The sequence below is a fragment of the Podarcis erhardii genome (genome assembly GCF_964252035.2).
Source record: "Podarcis erhardii genome assembly, chromosome: 5".
NCBI classification, from domain to species: Eukaryota; Metazoa; Chordata; class Lepidosauria; order Squamata; family Lacertidae; genus Podarcis; species Podarcis erhardii.
Window position 1 is genome coordinate 89563016 of NC_138509.1, and position 23085 is coordinate 89586100.

At 46.6% G+C, this 23085-nt stretch overlaps 1 protein-coding gene and 2 long non-coding RNA genes across 6 annotated transcripts in view; 2 read left to right on the plus strand and 1 right to left on the minus strand.

Annotated features, from left to right (window-relative positions):
- Nucleotides 1-17604, plus strand: part of LOC309342400 — a 34003-nt gene extending 16399 nt beyond the window's left edge. Inside the window, exon 3 of the long non-coding RNA XR_014156775.1 lies at nt 15961-17604. This is a non-coding gene — a long non-coding RNA (uncharacterized lncRNA). The remainder of the gene's footprint in view (nt 1-15960) is intronic.
- The window catches only part of TBL1XR1 (TBL1X/Y related 1), a 182489-nt gene that overhangs the window by 40952 nt on the left and 118452 nt on the right, over nt 1-23085 (minus strand). The gene's annotated exons all lie outside the window — the stretch shown is intronic.
- LOC309342458 overlaps nt 1-23085 on the plus strand; it is a 97946-nt gene that overhangs the window by 26275 nt on the left and 48586 nt on the right. The window lies entirely within an intron of this gene.

The following is a 23085-nucleotide window of genomic DNA, read 5'->3' on the forward strand; positions in this document are numbered from 1 at the left end:
TAAAAAGGGAAGGCTGTGAAATGAATGGGCAATTTTCCCAAGGAGGACATCACAGTGCAAACTGCTTATACCTGCCTAATCTATGTGTGCAGATTTAGAATGTTTCAGTGGGCTTCCAAAATAAATATTCCGCCTTCTCTCCAAGGTGATCCTTTTGTCTTTTAAATAAGGGAAGTGATAAGTTTAGATATAAACCCAACCGCTTAGCACAAGGTCCTCTCCCCAGCACACCCTCCAGCCTGCGGTACAACTTTAGAGAGATGTTTTTCTCTACGCTGTTGCAAGAGGCTGGGACTCCGGTCTTCCCAAAGAACAAGAGAAGCAGCTCAAAGTATATTTTACATCTCTCTTCAGAGGCCAGGCCTTCTCTTTTGGGTGGGTGCTATGGAAAAAGCCATTATCTCTTAAAAGAGATACTAACTTTTTATATAATATTTTCCACGGTGTCTGGGCGGCTATTGCAATGAACACATTCTCTCCCAATCTTCAAAGTACAACAAACACATGGCCTGGCTAAATTTACTCATGAGTAGACAACATACACTTGCCAGTTTTAAGGTGCTGCAAATATCCTAAGCAGCAACACGCGGAGGTCAATAGGATGAAGAACACACACAAGTGAAAGCCCATCAAACTATTATAATAGGGGCTTTGGTGTGTACACATGATGTGTAATTTTCAAATGAGAAAAGGTTACATCAATGCAATCACTCTTAAGCTCTGCTCCTTTGTCGGCGTCCCCCACCCTCACACAATCCACACATTCTGGACTTTTGCAGCAATGTACGCTCTTCACATGATCTGGAGCGCAGTTTCATAAAATGGAAAAAAAACCATAGCTGCCTGCAGACTATAGTTCCAATATTACTACTATTACTACTACAGTGGTACCTCGGGTTACAGACGCTTCGGGTTACAGATGCTTCAGGTTACAGACTCTGCTAACCCAGAAATAGTGCCTCAGGTTATGAACTTTGCTTCAGAAACAGAACAGAAGAACAGAAACCGCGCGGCAGAAGCAGGTTAAGAACAGTTTCAGGTTAAGAATGGACCTCCAGAACGGATTAAGTTCTTAACCCGAGGTAACACTGTACTACTAGTACCTATTGAATTTGTGTAGTGCCCTACATCCATAGATCTCAGGGTGGTTCACAACATAAAATTAAAATATATAAAAAACCACAAACTACATAATAAAAATAAGAACAAAACATAAATCTCCCCTGTTGCGGTCCTGGGCTGTTTAAGGCTTTATAGGTCCAAACCAGTACTTCGAATTGGGCCCGGAAATGAATTGGCAGCCGGTGTAGTTGGAACACATCTTTGTGTGATAAGGTCTGAAAAGGAGTTCCCCTCATAGTTGGTTAGCCCGATAAGCCTTGGTTCTTGCCTGCAGAGAGGTTTCTAAGCACATTCAGTAGATATTTCCCCCTTTGGGGGGGGGTTGGCCCTTAATTCATTCTGGACCTGCATTAACAACCCTAAAACTTGACCTGCACAAACTGAAAAGCATCTGTGGCAAATTATTACAACTCCCGTTCCATTAAAAGCCATCGTGATACAGCTCATCTCTTAGAAAGCAAAGCAAAAGTAGCACGATATAATTTTGACAATGTTCTCAGGAAGTTGCGGGTCATAGCTTATTAGACAGTGAATTTCCCAGAGGTGCAGAAGTGAAGTGAGCTGTGGTTTGGATGATGAGGAAAGAAAAGATTATTTGTTTGGAAAATGCACCCTTCTCAGGCCTCTCCAGCCTTTGTTTACCCTCCATTAGCCTCAGCCAGCACATGCTGATGGGAACTGTCATCCAAAACATCTGCAGGAAACCATGTTGGTGGAGGATGAGCTACAGCAAAGAACCCCTCTTCTCCTAATGAATGGGGCACCGATTTTACCATCTACTTGTACTTAATGGCTGTGGGGCCTAATTTTGGCTGGAAACGCTCCTCTCTTCCCCACACCCTTCAAGATTTCGTTGGTACAACTCAGGTTCTGTTGACGTCAGGCTGAACCTGCGGCCCTCCAGATGTTATTGGACTCCAACTCCCATCAGCCCCAATCAGCACAGCCAAGGGGCTGGAGATTATTGGAATACGGTATCATATGAAGGGGCCACAGGTTCCTGACCCCTGGCAGAAAGGGAAGCTTGGGCTTGGCTGGGTGATGCTCAAGTTTTGGGACCAGTTGCTGTATGAAGACTGGCCGACTGCACTTTGTATGTTCAATACAATACAGCGTTGCCTTGGAATTACAGCAAGGAACAACCCAATCACGAAGAGTGTTTCTACACGTTTCATTCTCCGATTTTCCCTTCATAACAACCTGGAGTAGGGGTGGAATTTAGGCTGGGAGATAGTGATTGACTAGTAAATCATCCATTAAGCATCATGTGGCTGAGTGGGGAATGGTCCAAGTCTATCGCTTATACGCCCATCCTGGCTGTCGATGGGTGAGGGCCACACAGCAGCAGCTCTGGCTGGGCGAGCCAAATTGCTCCAGAATGATAAACAGTTACTTCAGATTTCCATCCCTGGTGCCAAGTTTCAAGTCCTGCGTAGCTTTTATGGCCAAATTATAAATATCTAATACCCAACAGTGGAACGTAACCCCCCAAAATGCTGACATAATGCATCACAGCGACTGTGAACTGCATCAAGTGTTGACAATGACCTTCTTCACATCTTAAGGACGAGAAAGTTATGGCTGGGAAGTCTTTTGCAACACATCACAGAGCTGGATTTTGTGAGAGGCGTCAGCTTTTTTCCCTTCAAAAAAATGATCCGCTCAGAGCAAAAACGTGCAAGGGGTTAGTGGTGGAGAATCTTCCCCCCCATTGCCATGTGAAATAGGCTCTATTTTAAAGCTGCAACTACAGATGTCGTGGCAACGTTGCGTAGTATGTTACTCAGTGTGTGCATGTTTTCTCAAGGGGAGGGGTATTCAGATTTAACTGTGGGAGGCCCAAGTTCGAAACGCATGCTGAAGCTTTCTAGGAGAGGCAAGCTGTATCTTTAAGCTTATTTTATCCCATTGAGATAAAAAGGAAGGAAGGAAGGAAGGAAGGAAGGAAGGAAGGAAGGAAGGAAGGAAGGAAGGAAGGAAAATTGAGACAGGTGCTGGTCTTCTGGGTTCAAAAATCAATTCTTCCGTGTGCCTGCCTTACCTCTTCCAAATTGCTTTGCCTTTAGGTTAGATTTCTGCAATGCAGTGTACATGGTGCTGCCTTTGAAGATGGTTCAGAAACTGCAGGTGGTACAGAATTCAGCGGCCACCCTGTTCAATAAGCAGGTGACAACAATCCTTGCCCACTGGCTGTCAATTAGCTTCCAGTCCCAATTCAAAGTTCTGGTTTTGACCTATAAAGCCTTAAATGCCCCAGGACCGCAATACCTCAAGGACCGCCTCTGATCATATGAACCAACCTGGACCCTGCGATCATCATCTGAGACCCTTCTTCGTGGCCCTCTCCACAAGAGGTCCGGAGGGTGGCAGAAAAAGAAAGGGCCTTTTCCGCAGTGGCTCCGCGTTTGTGGGATGCTTTCCCCAGGGAGCCCTTCATTACGTATCTTTAGGTGGCAGACAAAAATGTTTCTCTTCGACGTGGCATTCGGCTGATTAACACTGGCTTTTTGATGTGCTTGTGGGAGGGTGTGTGTGTTATTGTTATGTTTTTATTACAGTGGACGCTCGGGTTGCGAACGTGATCCGTGCGGGATGCACGTTCGCAAGCCGCAGCAGCGCATCTGCGCACGCGCGAGTTGTGATTCGGCGCTTGTGCACACGCGCAAAGCGTGATTTAGCACTTCTGCTCATGCACGGCCACTGAAAGAGGGAGATAACCCATTCCGTTACTTCCTGAAGCATCTGTAACCCAAGGTATGACTGTATGCATTTCGTATTCTCATTTTGTATTTTTCTGCTGTGAACTGCCCTGGGATCTTTGGATGAAGGGCAGTATACGGATTTAATTAATTGATTAATTAATTAATTAATTAATTATTCCCCCCCCCAAAAAAAGAGACTTTTTGGAGGGTGGGGAATCAGAGACTGCTAGAAAGGTGAGCCAAAGCCAGCTGGAAATGGCTAATCTGGCACTCATCTACCTCTTCAGCTACAGACGATGGCCAAATTCCCCATGCACGCTCCCATCACACCACGGACGTTTCAACAGCAATTTATTCGGTGACAGGATCAAGGCCTTTTTCTGATTTATCCACGAAGCATTATTATAAATTACGCCAAGTTTATGCAGAAGGATAACTTCCAATGAGCCTCCCCTTAAGTTTCAATAAACTGCCCTAGCGTAACTCAAAGGAGAAATGAAGCTGGGTGGAATCATCCATCTAAAAGTCATTAAGGAAGCAAATTTGTATAATGAATAGGTGCTTCATACATTTTAAATGCATTACATCTTTTATCGGGATGTATTTATTAGGTATCAATTTGAATTAGGACTGACATCAACCCCCCCACTTCCTCCTAAGTTCTTAAATATTGCCTCCTGCTAGATGTTATTGATCGACTCCTCCAAAGTGTTGCATTCGGGCTTTCAAATATTTCGTGGGTGTGGAACAAATGAGCTTTGTGAGGTGCTTTTCTAAGCTTTGAGAGAAGCTGCTAGCGGAAAGCTTGCACTTTTGATTTCTAAGGAGAGGGTATTTATAGCCCTGGTGCACCGCGATACTTAAAATTCTGTCCGGGAATGCCTTTTTAACCAAGATGTGTTTTCACAAATTCTGTAGATTAGGAACAATCTAAAGCAAAAGCTGTAGCTCAGTCTTGGTTGAGCTGGACTGCCTCAGTCGTCACCATTTCTTCTAGCTTCTCATTCTAGGATCTCGGGGAATCTATGTCCCTCCAGATGTGCCTGGACTCCAAAACCCATCAGCCCCCACCAACACGGTCAACAGTCAGGGATGATGGGACTTGCTGTCCATCAACTTCCTGGTGGCCATCGGTTCCCCATCTCTGCCTTAGCCAATGCCTTTTCAACAAATTAAACAGAAAGCCTTCGGTCCAATATACCTGAAGGAACGTCTCCACCCCCATCGTTCTGCCCAGACACTGAGGTCCAGCGCCAAGGGCCTTCTGGTGGTTCCCTCACTGCGAGAAGCCAAGTTACAGGGAACTAGGCAGAGGGCCTTCTCGGTAGTGGCGCCCGCCCTGCAAAACACCCTCCCACCAAATGTCAAAGGAAAAAACAACTACCAGAAGACATCTCAAGGCAGCCCTGTTTAGGGAAGCTTTTAATATCTGAAGGACTATTGTATTTTAATATTTTGTTGGAAGCTACCCAGAGTGGCTGGGGAAACCAAGTCGGAGGGGTGGGGTATAAATAAATTAGTAGTAGTAGTAGTAGTAGTAGTAGTATTACACCTTCCAGAAAGTAATGCACATGTGAATGTTAGCCGTTGTTATTTGCTGTTGTTGTTTAGTCGTTTAGTCGTGTCCGACTCTTCGTGACCCCATGGACCAGAGCACACCAGGCACTTCTGTCTTCCACTGCCTCCCGCAGTTTGGTCAAACTCATGTTTGTAGCTTCGAGAACACTATCCAACCATCTCGTCCTCTGTCATCCCCTTCTCCTTGTGCCCTCCATCTTTCCCAACATCAGGGTCTTTTCCAGGGAGTCTTCTCTTCTCATGAGGTGGCCAAAGTATTGGAGCCTCAGCTTCAGGATCTGTCCTTCCAGTGAGCACTCAGGGCTAATTTCCTTCAGAATGGATCGGTTTGTTCTTCTTGCAGTCCATGGGACTCTCAAGAGTCTCCTCCAGCACCATAATTCAAAAGCATCAATTCTTCGGCGATCTGCCTTCTTTATGGTCCAGCTCTCACTTCCATACATCACTACTGGGAAAACCATAGCTTTTACTATACGGACCTTTGTTGGCAAGGTGATGTCTCTACTTTTTAAGATGCTGTCTAGGTTTGTCATTGCTTTCCTCCCAAGAAGCAGGCGTCTCTTAATTTCGTGGCTGCTGTCACCATCTGCAGTGATCATGGAGCCCAAGAAAGTAAAATCTCTCACTGCCTCCATTTCTTCTCCTTCTATTTGCCAGGAGGTGATGGGCCCAGTGGCCATGATCTTCGTTTTTTTGATGTTGAGCTTCAGACCATATTTTGTGCTCTCCTCTTTCACCCTCAATAATAGGTTCTTTAATTCCTCCTCACTTTCTGCCATCAATGTTGTGTCATCTGCATATCTGAGGTTGTTGATATTTCTTCCGGCAATCTTAATTCCGGCTTCGGATTCATCCAGCCCAGCCTTTCGCATGATGAATTCTGCATATAAGTTAAATAAGCAGGGAGACAATATACAGCCTTGTCGTACTCCTTTCCCAATTTTGAACCAATCAGTTGTTCCATATCCAGTTCTAACTGTAGCTTCTTGTCCCACATAGAGATTTCTCAGGAGACAGATGAGGTGATCAGGCACTCCCATTTCTTTAAGAGCTTGCCATAGTTTGCTGTGGTCGACACAGTCAAAGGCTTTTGCATAGTCAATGAAGCAGAAGTAGATGTCTTTCTGGAACTCTCTAGCTTTCTCCATAATCTAGCGCATGTTTGCAATTTAGTCTCTGGTTCCTCTGCCTCTTCTAAATCCAGCTTGCACTTCTGGGAGTTCTCGGTCCACATACTGCTTGAGCCTTCCTTGTAGAATTTTAAGCATAACCTTGCTAGCATGTGAAATGAGTGAAATTGTGCGGTAGTTGGAGCATTCTTTGGCACTGCCCTTCTTTGGGATTGGGAAGTAGACTGATCTTCTCCAATCCTCTGGCCACTGCTGAGTTTTCCAAACTTGCTGGCATATTGAGTGTAGCACCTTAACAGCACCATCTTTTAAAATTTTAAATAGTTCAGCTGGAATACCATCACTTCCACTGGCCTTGTTATTTGCAGTGCTTTCTAAGGCCCATTTGACTTCACTCTCCAGGATGTCTGGCTCAAGGTCAGCAACCCCATTACCTGGGGTGTACGAGACATCCATATCTTTCTGGTATAATTCCTCTGTGTATTCTTGCCACCTCTTCTTGATGTCTTCTGCTTCTGTTAGGTCCTTACCACTTTTGTCCTTTATTATGGTAATCTTCGAACGAAATGTTCCTTTCATATCTCCAATTTTCTTGAACAGATCTCTGGTTCTTCCCATTCTGTTGTTTTTCTCTATTTCTTTGCATTGCTCATTTAAGAAGGCCTTCTTATCTCTCCTTGCTATTTTTTGGAAATCTGCATTCAATTTCCTGTATCTTTCTCTATCTCCCTCGCATTTTGCTTGCCTTCTCTCCCCCGCTATTTGTAAGGCCTCGTTGGACAGCCACTTTGCTTTCTTGCATTTCCTTTTCATTGGGATGGTTTTCGTTGCTGCCTCCTGTATAATGTTGCGAGCCTCCATCCATAGTTCTTCAGGCACTCTGTCCAGCAAATCTAAATCCTTAAACCTGTTCCTCACTTCCACTGCGTATTCATAAGGGATTTGATTTAGATTGCCCTTGTTATTTAGGCACTCACAAAAGCAAAGGAATGTAAAAAAAATGAATGTATGCTCCAAGGTCTTTTATAATTGGGCATGATTCACCTTCATTCTCATTTTGGGCAGGCAAACGAAGCATGAGTTGCTTTGTTAACGTCATTTGCTCTAATAGTTTGATATTCAAATCAATAAGGTGCCATTTTTAAAAAATCTCTGTTCCGGCCAGCCCAGTTCTCTCGCTTCCACTTTCTTTGTCGCCCCCCCCCCCACCCATTATTTTTTTACTCCTAGCAGCAGCATGCTGCTGTTGTTTTACCCCAGGCATTCTCTTATCCCTGTTTAGCTTGAGCTGTGAAACTGTCTGCGTAGCCCTATGGGTGCTTATTTGGAAGGTCAGTGAGCTAAAGCTGCAATCCTATAGGCACTCCACTGACCCAGCAGTCCCTTTCCCCTACAAACCTGCATTATTCCCAATATATATACTCTGCACCAGGTGCCTTGCTAGAAAATACACACAGTGTCTTGAAAACCTGAACCCAGAAAGCATGTGAGAAATTGTGCAAAGCAAGCAGATGGACTTATTTTCATACGCTGCTGAAGTGCATATATTTTGCTGCAAGGGGTGTGTGTGTGTGTGTGTGTGTGTGTGTTTGCATGCGCTCACATAGAGCTCTGATCATACTCTTAAGCTTCTGTGACCTAATTTAAGGCAGCCAGCTCTAGCTCTCTGGCCCAATCTGAACAGAGGAAGCAAGTGATATGACACAGCCAGTTTGGAATTTTCTAAAGAAAGAAAATGACAGGGTGGTTTTTTGTTTTGTTTTGTTTTTGCTTGTTTATTTTTGGAAGAGCTGGGATGGGGGGAGAGCTTAGTTTAAGGGAAACCAAATGCTAAAAATGATAACCACATCCTTACTGGCTGGCCTGCAATGCTGGGCACAATGTTCCCATAAGCAGGTCACATCACTCTTGAATTTCTAGCGTAACAGGTGAAAATGCAGATAAGGTCTACCTTTCAAATATGCCTGGAGCAAAGCATTATTCTGGCTACTGGACAAGGCTCTACCCACCACCCCCAACCTCAGGAACAAGGGAAATACAAGTGAAATAGGAGAATTCCGTGCCCATGTTATCTAGACGGAAAATTGAACCACCTTCCCGTTCAGAACTGGATTGGAATCTTTTTTCGTAGCAGCCTGCTGACGTTTTGCGAGAGAATAAAATTCTGGCGACCAAGGAAAAGCGCAAGGGAATGAGATGTCAGGTTATTAAAACACTAGCCTCTTGTCTGTAAAGGGGATGTGCAAGCTCTCTGGAAAGGATATGCAAAAGAAGGTATTTTGTGCAAAAGTATTTATTATTTATATTGGGACGCAGGTGGCGCTGTGGGTTAAACCACAGAGCCTAGGGCTTGCCGATCAGAAGGTTGGCGGTTCAAATCCCCATGACGGGGTGAGCTCCTGTTGCTCAGTCCCAGCTCCTGCCAACCTAGCAGTTCAAAAGCACATCAAAGTGCAAGTAGATAAATAGATACCACTGTGGCGGGAAGGTAAACGGCGTTTCCGTGCGCTGCTCTGGTTTGCCAGAAGCGGCTTAGTCATGCTGGCCACATGACCCGGAAGCTGTATGCCGGCTCCCTCGGCCAGTAAAGCGAGATGAGCGCCACAACCCCAGATTCGTCCACAACTAGACCTTTACCTTTACTTATCATATTGGTACAGTGGAACTTCGGTTTTCAAACGTTATTCATTCCGGAAGACTGTTCAAGTTCCGAAAAACATTCGAAAACCGGAACATTTACTTCTAGGTTTCCAGCGTTTGGGAGCCAAAACGTTCCAAAACGGAGGCGTTCGGGAACCAAGGTTTGACTGTACCACTAAAAAGGTGCCATCCAATTTACGGAGACAATGTAGCCCATTCTAGGACATTGTCACCAGCATAGTAATAAAAGGGTCCCGAAATTTCAGCTGCTTACGATTTACAGTTTTCAAAACAGTGAGGTAGAAGGATGAAAATAACACCTATATATTTCACATCTGGTTTCAGATAGTACATGAATAGCAAAGTCTAAAAGGCTCGGGTCACAAATTTTCATGGCCCTCGGGCAGCTATGGTGCCTCATTTTCCATAAGTATTGTATTTGGTGTTAACTCTGGAAGTGTGTACTCGATTCTGACCAAACTAAGCCTCCAAGAGTACAATATACATCAGGAGGATTAATTTGGTCTCTCTCTCACACACACACGTCATAAGCCGAGTTCTTCCACACTATCTACCAACTGACTCCCCGCCATTTCGTCTATTTTTTATTTTGCCAACTAGTAATGCCAAGGATTGAGCCCACAACCTTATGCAGGCCATGCATCTGCTATACCATTAAACCACAGCCCCTCCCACTTATGAATGATATTGAAATGAAAATGCATAAGTTCTGAGCATGCCGAAATTGAGGTGAAATGGGAAGGGTTCCACAGAGAGGGCAAGCGGGGAGAACTGGGGTTGACAACCGGAACTATCAGCGTGGTATTGTTTAGTATTAGTAATCCAATAGTAATTTAAATGGATTTCTGTGTTAAGATTTAGGGGGGAAAGGGAAAAAATTCAACCACCAAGCATACATGTGCTCCTATAATGTGTCTATAGCACAGAATGAAAAACATATCCAACTCCTAGGCATCAAATAGGCTTGGGCGATATATCGATATACAGTTGAACCTCGGATCCCGAACGCCTTGCGACTCAAACGTCATGGCTTCTGAAAGCCACAAACCCGGAAGTGAGTGTTCCGATTTGTGAAGGTTCTTTGGAACCCAAACGTCCAACGCAACTTCCGATTGGAGCTTCCTGCAGCCGATCGGAAGCCATGCCTTGGTTGTCAAACGTTTTCGGAAGTCGTACAAACTTCCGGAACGGATTGTGTTTGACAACCAAGGTACGACTGTATCACCCAGGACCTGTATGAGGAGCTGACCGCAATATCGGCTTCACTCACGGGTGTATCACTGGTGAAACCGCCACCGCTCCCAAGTCCCTCGGCTAGCAGCGTCCCCTAGAGTTCTTTCCTCCAGCGGCGCTGCTAGTGGAGGGACTCAGAAACAGTGGCAGTTTCACCGGCGATATATCGCTGAGTGAAACCGCCATCGTACTCTCCTCTCATACGATGCAGAGGGAGAAACAGGCGCCGATACAGCTTGTTCCTCCCATCTATAAACTGTTCCACTGAGGAGTGGAACTGCCCTTACCTCAGATGAACAGTTAAAGGAGCCCTGAGTCCGGCGCTGGCTCCCATGAGCTGGTGGCGGAGGCACTCCATGAAACTGCTCAGCTGAGAGCAAACGCGGTTGGCGCTCCCTGCAGCGAGCTGTTAAATGAGACCCTATGCGCTGCCCGCTTGCCCGTGAGTGGCAGGAGCGCCAGGGCTATCTCAGCTGAGGAGGGGGAACCTTTCTGATCCCCAGCTGAGCTGCTCAAACAAGCTGCGTTGTCCCAGCCTGTGAGCGCCTGGGTGAAGCCACCTCAGTTCCCGAAGTAAGAGCTGGGGCAAGTTTCACCAGGTCCTTCACGGGCAGAGGCCCAAGCAGCTTGTTTTTTTCCCAAAATCATGGTACAGTGGTACCTCAGGATGCGAACGGGATCCGTTCTGGAGCCCTGTTCGCATCCTGACGCGAACGTAACACATGTCTGCGCATATCGCCGCTTCCAAGCATGTGCGTGACATCATTTTGAGCGTCTGTGCGAGCGGCGAAACCCGGAGGTAATGTGTTCTGTTACTTCCAGGTCGCTGCAGAGCACAACCTGAAAATGCTGAACCTGAAGCGTATTCATCCCGAGGTATGACTGTATATTGCCAAACTGTAGTGTTTGGCTCGCAATGCACTGCGATGTTGAAAAGGTGACATCGCCCAGCCCTAGCATCAACACCAAATTAAAATTAAAATTTTTGCATATCTGTCAGGGGTTCAGGAGCAGAGACACAGGAGAAGGAGCAAATGGAGAGTGAGGAGGAGGAATCCGAGGGGGGTGTAGGCAGTGACAGTGGTCAGAGAGATTCCACGAGTCTCTCCAGCGAATCGGAAGATTCACAGAGAGGAGCGCCGATGGCCAGGGCAAGGGGGGTGCCAAGGGGGAAACCCCAGAAGGAAGGGGCCAGCGGGGACTCCCTGAGCAGCAGTTGGAAATCAGGACCAGCGTCCCCACCAGAGCGTAGTGGGGGGGAGGAGTCCCAGGCATCGGGACCAGTCTTCCCACCACCAGAGGGAGGAGATGAGTCAGGATTGGCCACGCCTCCATCGGAGAGCGGGGAAACGGTCAAGAGGAAAGTCACCGGCTGGGCGCGCGCGCCAAGTTCAAATGTACAGGCGAGCGGCACAGCAGGTAGCCCGGATAGGGAGCCAGGTCCTAAAGCCCGCCGGAAGGAAGGGCAAGACTCAGGGGGGTCAGCGTCAGAAGAGTCCAGGAGGGAGGAAACCCCAGGGGGCAGAAGGACCCAGAGGAGGAAGGAACAGCGCAGGAGGTGGAGCCGGGCTAGGATCTTAAACTGGTGCGGAAGGGGTAGTGACTCAGAGGGGACTTCGCCGGTCTAGGGCCAAGACGTAGGGCTGCACGCTCTGGGGTTTGAAATGGAAACTAAACTTCAATAAAGACTCTTGTACATTATATCAACCGGGCGTTGGTCCTCTGTGAGCTGGGACCTAGAGGCAGCCCTGACAATATCCAACATACATCATAAAAACAAGATTCTAAAGAATCTCCTGGACTTCCCTCCTCCCCTTTGTGGGTCCTATTATTAATCATTTCCTCCTGCATCTTTTACGATGATCCAAATCTTTTACATCTCTATTATATCCAAAACTCACCATTAAACTACAAGTGTTATTCCAATCCTACTTATGATTTTAACTGTTTACAATCAACACCACATTTCAAGCCGGTCCTGCACCAACTTTAAGAAACATTTGACATTTCCAACTTCCAGTACCAAATTTTTAGATGCCACTTGTGTTTTCCCCAATTACTGCTTCACCCAGCACCTGCCCACCAGTGATTCTGAAAACAATGCAATTCCTTATAGCATGCAAATAACATATTTTTCCATGAAAAGGCATACATTGCCATTTGGCCCTGTCTTTTCTTGTGCCCTTTGAAATAAGGAAAACACAGTAAATACAATCCGCATTCAAGTTCTTTAATGGCTAAAGGCTGCTGAGCTAAAAATATCTTTTTAATGACTTTATATGAAGGTATTTATTTAAATGGTTTATCTGAGCCAGAGGTTAATAAGATACTGCTCTATATTCAATCAGTGGACTCCCATAAGGCTGTGCAGTTAGCGTTAAAAGTTATAAAGAGATATGCATTATGTGCAACTATCTTGTTGTGGAGTACGCCTCTGGAATATTAAGCACTGTTCTGGAGTGCAAATTCCTTGTGAAGTTGCAATAGGAGTTAGGGCAGATCCAGAAACAAATTACTTCCCACCGCCAACATTTTGGGGGACGCAAAAACCAACAATGAATAATTCCTTCCCTCCACTTATTCTTTTCAGCATTCTTTGCAAAGGCATTTGCCTGTTGATTCACATTACCGAGTTATTTCAGCTGCCTTCACGCGTCCTCAACGATGCCAATATTTAAGGAGCAATCCAAAGCCAATGTACATTGTGCCAACTTAAATTAAGTCGGCATGAAACATGCCAGTTCCAGACTCCACTCCAGTCGCAAGTGGGGCTTAGTGCTGGGCTGAGCTGGTCACCACCCTTTCTGCCCCCTTAATTTGTGACTGGTCACGTGACTGTACGGCACTTCAACACATGGCATCTTAATTATAGATACAGTGGTGCCTCGCAAGACGAAATTAATCCGTTCCGTGAGGCTCTTCGTATAGCGGTTTTTTCGTCTTGCGAAGCAAGCCCATTGACAGATTAGCGGATTAGTGCTATTAGCGGCTTTTAGCGGATCAGCTGATAAGCGGCTTATCAGCAGATCAGCTGATAAGCGGCTTAGGGCTTAGGAAAAGGGGGAAAAAAGGGAAAAAACCCCGCAGGAACTCGCAAGACATTTTCGTCTTGCAAAGCAAGCCCATAGGGAAATTCGTTTTGCGAAGCGCCTCCAAAACGGAAAACCCTTTCGTCTAGCGGGTTTTCTGTCTTGCGAGGCGTTCGTCTTGCGGGGCACCACTGTACACTGCAAGGATTTTTTGGAGGGGAGGCAAAGTTGTTGAGCTTTTTTTCTTTGCAAAATCTCCAATAAAAATTAAGTTTATGGGGGAAATTGCCAAAAATACCGCCCAAACCTCCGATATGGGCTGCCATATGCCCAGGCGTTTTAGCCGATTTTCGCAAACTCCACCAGGACGCCATTTTTGACGGGCGAGTCCCATCTATGTCTGGGACATTCCAGACGTATGGCAGCTCTACACAATGCCAAAATAATAATGGTATGTGCAATTCAATATCTCAAAGCCCAAACGGCTCAAATATCTCCAAGATACGTCCATGAGAACAGCTTTCTACGTGAATACTTGCGCTATCGACAACTTTATGATACCACATTCTTAAACCGAGTTTTTGCCCTGCCCTGCCTAGGACATGTAATTTTACTGGGTGGCCTTATTTATAAATAAAGTAAATGCATAAATACAGAGATCACTGGGTGGCAGCCCTCATCTTATATCCCTGTCGAGATTCCTGGGGGTGTGCAATAGATGCATGTTCGGCGAGGCAGCGCTGGCAGCCTCAGAAAGCAGGAATGGAAACAGACAGCTATGTCATGGGAGGAGACGCAGGCAGGAACTGTGTGTCTCCATTTGCAGAATAGGTGGGGGAAGGGACTGAACTATTCTAAACGCAAATAAAGCTGGCATACTTCCATGTTATTAAGCTTGATTTCTTCCTACAACTGTTATTCCCAAGGGCTTTGGATTTTACCAGCCCAGGCAGTTTCTAGGTTGCAAATAAGAAATCGGTTTCCCTCTCCAACCCTGCTTTTCTGATTTTCTCTGCCGAGTGCACGGAAGCTGCCAAATGTTTCCCAAGGCAGGTGTTCTGTTGAATACTAACTACCGTCTCTGAAAGAAGGAAGGCTGAAATGGAAAAGCTCCGCAAGAAAACACCGTAATGGAAACAACACAGCAACTCCGCGGGGGGGGGGGGGGCAGATCGCTCTGCCGCAAATGTGTTGGTCTTCTGCACTCTGAAAATTGAAATGAAACAGAACTGGGGGAGGTGATGTAGGCCCAGTTTAAACCGCACTTAAAAACTGCAAACTTGCTTGCCTGCTATCATTTGAGCTCCGAGAACCAGCCGTGTACAGTCATACCACGGGTTAAATGAGCTTCAGGTTGAGCGTTTTCAGGTTACGCGCCATGGCAACCCAGAAGTAATGGAGCATGTTGCTTCCGGGTTTTGCTGCTCACGCATGCGCAGATGCTCAAAATGACGTCACGTGCATGTGCGGAAGTGGAAAATCGCAACCCGCGCATGCGCAGACATGAGTTGTGTTTGCTTCAGGATGCGAACGGGACTCCGGAACCTTGCTGCTTCTCCCCAATACAGTGGTACCTCGGGTTACATATGCTTCAGGTTACAGACGCTTCAGGTTACAGACTCCGCTAACCCAGAAATAGTACCTCGGGTTAAGAACTTTACTTCAGGATGAGAACAGAAATCATGCAGTGGTGGCGCAGCGGCAGCAGGAGGCCCCATTAGCTAAAGTGGTGCTTCAGGTTAAGAACAGTTTCAGGTTAAGAACAGACCTCCAGAACAAATTAAGTTCTTAACCCGAGGTACCACTATATATGTTGCTAGGATAAACAGTTGGATTGGGGAGCGGGTTACAACTCAAAATCACAATTGGAAGGGGGGCTGTCATTCTACAATTTTCAGAATTTGAGACATTGCTACTCTAAATGCAGAAATCTATCTGACTGGATTTTTAACTCAGTGTTTTGATTTTTAGCACGTTGTTTGTGATTTCTTCATTTTCTGCTACCAACCCTTCCATTTCCCCTCATCTCATAAAGAGTCCTCACTTTTTTTGCATGATGAGGCGGGGCACACCAATGGATGTGGTCCCCCCCCCCCCCACGCTTAGGCTCCATCTGCAATATGCATTTAAATAAGCATCGAATTGTAGGCTGAGAACTGTAGTTTCTTAAGGGGGCGGAGAGTTGCTAGAAAACCCTAATTCCTTCCAGGAAGCTACAATTCCCAGAGCTCCCTGAGAAAAGGGGTGTAGCTCTTCAGCTCCATCTCCAATATCCTTGCATTTGGTTGGGATGCCTGCAGTGGAAAGCCTACATGCTTTGCCCTGAAGGTGGGATAGGGGCTAAGGAACCACAGCTGCCTTGCATGGCAGAGGCCAATCTATTGCAACACCATCCGAAATATAATATATAAAGGGGGTTTCTCTCCCTCAATCCCTCTCTTCACTCACAGACCTGAACTCTATTGACTACCCCAATCTTTTCCTGTTTATCTTTCCACCCTGCAGGCTCATCTCAAAATATCCACCCGACTTCCAAACTCCTCCACCTCCCACCTGTTTCCTCTTAAAAACCCTCCTCCTTTCATCAGTTTCTGTCCCGCTGTACAAATTTACCAGCTTTCGAAATTAGCCGGGCACAAGGCGCGTTTTGCAATGCACGACCGGCCTCTTGCGAGGAAGCAGAGATGCCTGGCTGTTGCCAGGTTTGGCACCTAACGTCTGCATCTGGCTAGCTGCTGCGGCTGCAATGCCATGCCGGTCAGCTGATCTGTGGGACAGCGCAGCACCCAAAGATGGGCATCTTTTAGTGCCGGTGCCCTGCAGATCACCTGGCTCACGCAGCACCACAAAAAGTGCATCTTTAATTCATGCTTTTTAAAAAAAGATTTAAAATGTTGCTGGATTTATTTTTAATGTGACTAGACATTTTGCTTCAGCGCCATGTTTCTAACACTGATATTTACTCTCCCTTGCTGAGTTCAATGGCGAACGGAGCTGGCCCACATATGAGGCACTGAAGATGCCACATTGGTGTGTGTGTGTGTGTGTGTGTGTGTGTGTGTGTGAATCCCTTGGGACAGCGCCCCAGCGGGTTCCCCTCCTGCCCCCAGCGACAACTTCCAGCAAGACCTTGTGACTCGCCGGAGACCGCAATCACGTGACCCTGAAAGGCTTTGGCTGGAGGAGGACCTTCCTTGTTCTGCCTCAGGCAGCAAAACATGTTGAGCCTTGTGGCAAAAGCACACGAGGCTTTTACTCCCCCAGCAAATCATGCCAGCAAAGAGAATGTGGGACTCAAGTTGGTGACCAGCAATAGCAAACTGGTGCCAACTCCACTAAATCCCCCTGAATCCAGGGAGGCGGAGGTACAATACAGATATAGAGAAATAGATTTTCTCCAACCTGTGTTTGATGACCAAGGATTCCAGTAAGCATTTGGAGTTTCTCCCAGCAGGAGAGGAGGGTTCACAACTGGATGAGGTGAGCCATATGTTTTGCAAAACACTATAGAAATTCTATGGTGTCCTTGTTTCCAGGACATTTACAAATAAAATGGGAAAATGCCACCCAAAACAAGAACAACCATCAAAAGCAGCATTTTTATTTTAATTTTAAAAACGAAGCACACCTCTTTCTCTCTCCGGGCAGCTTCAGACATCCGCTTGAAACGTTGATAAGTGAAGTGTGATGAATTTGGGGAAAGGGGTGGACAGTGATAGGCACAGGTCTCTTGTAGAAAAGCAAGTGTTTTGTCCGCACAAAGAAAATTCATTTTCGCGGAAGGGGAGATACACACGCCTCTTCCCTGCATCCCTGTCTGGACATGACAATGGAAGAAGCGTAAGCCATGTTGATGGGGTCAAAAACCTGTTTTTTTTTTACTATTTCTGCAGCCCAGTCCCTGGCAGGGTCCCTGTCTCCGAGAGCATCCGAGAGCCAAGCAATCAGCCTGAAAGGGCAGCTTTTTAGCCTCTGAACGCTCAGTTGCAAGGTGTGCTTCAGTTTCAAGAGAACGGCGCGTGCAAGTTCTGTTATGTACAATGCAACTTCATGGAAAACCAAAAGAAGATATTGGAGCACTCCAAGTCATTTGCCTGTGTGCGTGCGCAGAAAACAGTAGGTAGGGCTGAAAGCAGGCGCATGAAGATCCGCAATTATTATAATTGTATGGTTATAGAATTGTTGTATAATCTTTAGAAGGTTGCATAATCTTACAACTGTGACTGTCAGGAAGGGGTCCAGTACATCTGAATTTGCCTCTATACTTTTGGGGGGGCTTTTGTCCAAAGATTCCCCAATCCCTCTTTTCTCCTCTCTTGCTGGATGGTCGAGCCCTGATGTCAACAGAGGTCCCCAAGTCCTGGCTTTGTTGGCTGCCACCAACTGCTCTCTTGTCAGGAACATGCTGGCCCGGGTCAGCTGAATCCTTAGAAGTCTTTTCGACGTCTTTCGAATCTGGAACCGGAGGTCCCTGAGCAGCCCACATGAAATTAAAAACCCCTCAGCTGTGTCACTGTGCCACAGAATATCCAATGACACCCGGACGGCAAAGATCAGTCCAGTGGTCTTGGGGATATGGAAAGCAGTGCTTATGTGTGCGCTGGAGTCCGTATTACATTCAGTTCAGCTCCTGGGCTGATGTCAAACAAGCCGTTTATTGCTTGCTAATATTAGCACTAGAAATAGAATGTCATTTAGGCTTTAAGGGGGGGTGGGGGGGAGGTAAGAATAGCCCTGATATTAATGTCTGAAGCACTTGGGGAATGCAGCTATGATGAGATTAAACCACATGACCCAAAACATATAACATTTGCCATTCAAAGCTCAGTGAAGAAGAAGAAGAAGAAGAAGAAGACGACGACAGGATATAAAAATCAGAAGACCCAAAATAAATTTAACTTTATCTGTCAGACAAGCTTCCCCCCGGGGGCTTTCAAGATTATTTAGCAACAGTAACGGGAACAGAGAATTAAAATTCACAGCTCCAGTGTTCCCAAGCTAAAATGTCATTAAAAGGGAGGGGAGTTGCAATCATATATCCACGCGATTGCAAAGAAACTGAGAGGATGCAAGCATATAGGCACGGCTAAGTCATATAGCTGCAACAAGCCTGTACGCACAAAAGCTACCGTAGATTCCGGTGTATTAGGCGACTGGGCGTATAAGACGACCCCCCAAATTGGCAGCTGCCAATTTGGGGGGGTCGACTTATACGCCCAGTCTTATACGCGGCAGCTTCACTGGGCAGCGGCAGTGGGTGGCGGGCTTCGCTGGGCGGCTTCCTCCCAGTGCAGAGCGGAGCCCGCTGCCCACTGCTGCCTAAATCTTTTTAACTTTTTAACCCCGGAAAATCCTCTTAAAAAGTTGGAAAACCCATCCCCTTCATGAGTCCAGACAGCTGTAGGTCTGTAATAATAATAATAATAATAATAATAATAATAATAATAATAATAATAATAATGGCTCAGTAGTGCAGTACAGTGGTACCTCTGGATATGAACGGGATCCGTTCCGGAGCCCCGTTCGCATCCTGAAGTAAACGTAACACGCGGCTGCGCGTCTGTGCGTGCGCGGGTCGCGTTTAGCTGCTTCCACGCATGCGCATGATGTCATTTTGAGCGTCTGCGCATGTGGCGAAACCCAGAACTAACATGCTCTGTTACTTCCGGGTCACCGCGGAGCGCAATCAAAAAATACTTAACCTGAAGCTACTTCAACCCGAGGTATGACTGTATGTGTCAAGGTGCAATGCCTGGTATATCTGCAGGTAGGGCTGGGAGAGACCGTTGCCTGACAACCCCATAGAGCTGCTGCCAGTCAGTAACCAGATGAAATAAAATAAAAAAATGCATCTTTCTCTGCACTGGCCACCGCTCGCATGCGGCCCTTGGGAGGCTTCCCAGAAGGCAATGTGGCCCTCGCCCGCCCCCCTTGGTGTTACAGCCTTCCGCCTCGCACGTAAACATAAAGCAGTCTCGGCACTTTTCTGAAAGTTCTGCAAAGGAACAAGCACACTGGATGGTTGCGTTGCAGGAATGGCTTTGGGGTTTTGTGTTTTTGATAGCATGTTTCTTCTCAGGTGGACATCCGTACAGAAGGAACCACAGAAAGGCAGGTAGGGAAACTGTGGTGCTCAAGACTCCTTTGGGACTACAAGTTCCCTGCGCCTACAGGCCGGCTGAGCAGCTGCTGCGTTTATCGTCACTGCGCTTTTGGGGAGGCTGCAGTTTTGCTGCGTCTTGTTTTTGCTGTGTGTGCTCCTCTATAAGGATGTGAATGTATTTTTGAAGTTGACATGAAGTGCAGTAAACAAATAAAAGCAAAACAAGGAAATGGGCATGGTGCCATAATTAACCTTTTTAAAAACATGTATGTTTGTGCGTGTGTTTGTGTATTCCGAATTCTATTCCTTGGGGACCTGGCAGCAGAATTCGACGCAAAGTACGCTGCTGCTTCAGTTATCTCTTGATGCTCTACGATGAGTCGATAAAACACCGCAGGACAAAAAGCGTAAGAGAACCTGCTGGAGGCTGATGTCCAATCACGGCAGCTGGCAGGAAGCATCTCCAGATTCTTCCTCCCATCGGCAGAATTCAGTCACTAAAGGCTCTTTGCTGTCTTAAGATGCGGGTCCTGAATCAAGGAGGCCCCAGTAGAGTGCGACTCTGCCTAGACTGCTGCTCACTCAAGGCTAACCTAAGAGCAAGCTCACGTCGGGCCTTTCATCTGCCGCCCTGATAACACACAAGAGAAACGGGAACCCCCAAAGAGAACAGGAAGAAAGAGCAAAAGGCAACGGAGTAGACAAAAGACATATTTATTTTCCAAGTCGGTTCAGACCCTACTGAAGTTCCTTGCCGTGTACATGTGCTGCTAAGAAGAGGAAGCGCATCTCATTGTCAAAACTTTATTTCCCTGAACGGATTCCTCTTTGGTTTCTCCCACTGCTTGCTGCTCCTACATTGCCTAATTATTCCAAGTAACACAGTGGAACCTCGGTTGTTGAACGTAATCCATTCCAGAAGACTGTTCAGACGTCCAAAACGTTCGACCACCGAGCCAGAAAGGGCTGTTGGCGATTTCAATGGTGAAAATTGAAAAACACGCAAGCGGAAGCCGTTTGACTTCTGAGGCGCGTACAAAAACGGAAGCGATTACTTCTGGGGTTTTGGCATTCGGGTTCCGAAAACTTCAGCTTCCAAGATGCTAAAAAACCAAGGTTCCACTGTATTACAAAATTTTGCATCACACAATAACCGTTAGTATTTTTTTTTACTTAAGCTTCGATGTCTGACCAAACTGCGGGAGACAGTGGAAGACAGAAGTGCCTGGCGTGCTCTGGTCCATGGGGTCACGAAGAGTCGGACACGACTAAACGGCTAAACAACAACAACAACAACAAAGCTTTGATGCCCATTTGGTGCACGTAGCTCAACGCCATCGCCACATCTTTAGGCTTGCTGAACGGGCAGTTATTGCCATCATCAGTGTATTTTTATGTCACAGTACTCAACAGTACAGTGGACCCTCGGGTAGCAAACGTGATCCGTCAGGGATGCACGTTCGCAACCCGCAGTGGTGTGTCTGCCCATGTGGGGGTTGCGATTCGGCGCTTCTGCACATGCGCAAAGCACGATTTAGTGCTTCTGCGCATGCGCAGCCCCCCTAAACCCGGAAGTAACCCGTTCCGGTACTTCTGGGTTTCGGCGGGTCCGTAACCCCCCCCCCAAAAAAATCGCAACCTGAAGCATCTGTAACCAGAGATATGACTGTACTAGTACTGAGTTCTGCCATATTTTTTTCTTACTACCCACAGCAGCCATTTTGTGCTGGCACCCACAACACTTGTTATCAAGATCCCAGAAGCAGCACCTCATTTTTTACCCCCCCCCAACTAAAAAGCACGGATCCATCATCATTGTTTACTTCATAATAGATACCAGACAAACACGATAGACACGCAAGAACATCAAAACCATTCAACTGGCACATGGCGGAATCGCACCTCATTAAATTCGCTTCACATCTCGCAACCCTGTTGAAGCCATCCTTAGTCAACTTGCAGAACACTCTGTCCCAGGATAATATTTATTTAAAGGATTTTTGGCAAGAGCTTCCAGGCAACTAATAAAAAATTACATTTTAACAATTAAAACAGTGAAACATTGAAACAATTATAACATGATTTATTATTGTTGTTCTAAAAAGCAGTAACAGCAGAGAAGGAGCTAGAATAAAAGAAACCCTGCAGTAAATGTGGAGAATAATAAAATTATCTTGACCTGGAAAAGAAAAACTAGCAAAGTACACACCAAGCATGTGTTTCGGGAAAGAACCTTCTGGAACTAGGGCAGTGAAGCCCCCCCCCCCCGACCTACCTCTTGCCACTGCATGTTATACCTCCAGCACCCAGAAATCAGAACCTACAACACAGATATTACAAAGGTCTAGCCAGTATAGATACTCTGGGCCAGAGTCGCAGAGAGTCATTTTATTTATTTATTTTGCTCAACCGTAACCTGAAGTCTACCTAGGAATGGAACTAGAACTGGTGAAATCAGCATTATTATTACTAATATTTATTAAATTTGCTGAAGAGGTGTATTCCAAGCAGCCAGTAGTGTACAGTCATACCTCATATTACGTTTGCTTCATGTTACGTTTTTTCAGGCTGCATCCCGCGGCGACCCGGAAGTACCGGAAAGGGTTACTTCCGGGTTTCATCGCTCACGCATGGCACAAGCGCCAAATCGCACCGCGCACCTGCGCAGATACGGCACTTCAGGTTGCGGGCTTTTCATGTTGCAAACGGGCCTCCGGAACGGATCCCATTCGCAACCAGAGGTACCACTGTATTCAGAACCGGCAGCAGTTCCTGTCAAGAGCCTTTGCATTCAGAAACAGCAAGCTTCTAGACAAATTTTTCCAGAGCACTCCCACATGCAAGGTTTTGCAGTAAGGAAGTCTGGAGAAGGGCAAGCATAACCGGGGGCACTGGGGCCATGGTTGGCGCACAAGCCGAATTGCTAGTAAAAGGTGTGCCCGTGCCACAGGTGTCAGTTGGGCATCCGAAAAGGAACACTGTGTAGCTGGAACGGACAGGAGTGTCTGTGTTTATCTACCAAGCATGCTCTCTCCACCAAAACGGAAAGTTAAAACAATGAAACTTTGGTACAGACGTTCTGGGACGCATCGCAGAAAAGGGGAATTGTTTACAGGGCCCCGTTTCCTGCCTGGGACATTATTGGATGACTACAGCAACTGCCGGCAAACTTCTTGGTTTATTGCCCACCCGTGACCATCTGGGCCCCAGAACCTTGAGATTTTGCATGAGATCGATAAAACTAAAGTGACAGGCTAATGTGTGTGGGTGGGGGGGTGTCTGTACATTGCTGCATAACAGAAGATTTCGCTGTTGTGCGGAGAAAAAGCAGTGGCGGCAGGGAGAGAGACTGCCGTTGTACTCGTGTCCTCTTTGAGGGCTTCACAGAGACATCTGGTCGGCCACCGTGAGAAGAGGAAGCCGGACGAGATGGACCTTTGGCCTGATCCAGGCAAACCCCTCTTATGTTCTTAGCCAGAGAAGCAATGCAGCCAGGAGGCATTCTCTGTCCGCAGGCAAGCAGAGAC